We start from the raw sequence: 463 nt of genomic DNA on the forward strand, positions 1-463 counted from the left end.
TAATGTGTGATGCCAGTGACCATGCCATTGGTGCAGTGTTGGGACAGAGGCATAACAAGCTTCTGCACGTCATTTATTATGCCAGCCGTGTTCTAAATGATGCACAGAAGAATTACACAACCACAAAAAAAGAGTTACTTGCAGTGGTCTATGCCATTGACAAGTTTAGATCCTATCTAGTGGGATCAAAGGTGGTTGTGTACATTGACCATGCTGCTCTTAAATATCTACTCACAAAGCAGGATTCAAAACCCAGACTCATAAGATGGGTGTTGCTTCTGCAAGAGTTTGATATAGAAATAAGAGACAGAAAAGGGATAGAGAACCAAGTAGCTGATCATCTATCCCGAATAGAACCAGTAGCTGGGACGTCCCTCCCTTCTACTGAGATCTCTGAGACCTTCCCAAATGAGCAACTCTTTGCCATTCAGGAAGCTCCATGGTTTGCAGATATTGCAAACTA

This window comes from Arachis duranensis, chromosome 4 (genome assembly GCF_000817695.3).
Source record: "Arachis duranensis cultivar V14167 chromosome 4, aradu.V14167.gnm2.J7QH, whole genome shotgun sequence".
Classification (NCBI taxonomy): domain Eukaryota; kingdom Viridiplantae; phylum Streptophyta; class Magnoliopsida; order Fabales; family Fabaceae; genus Arachis; species Arachis duranensis.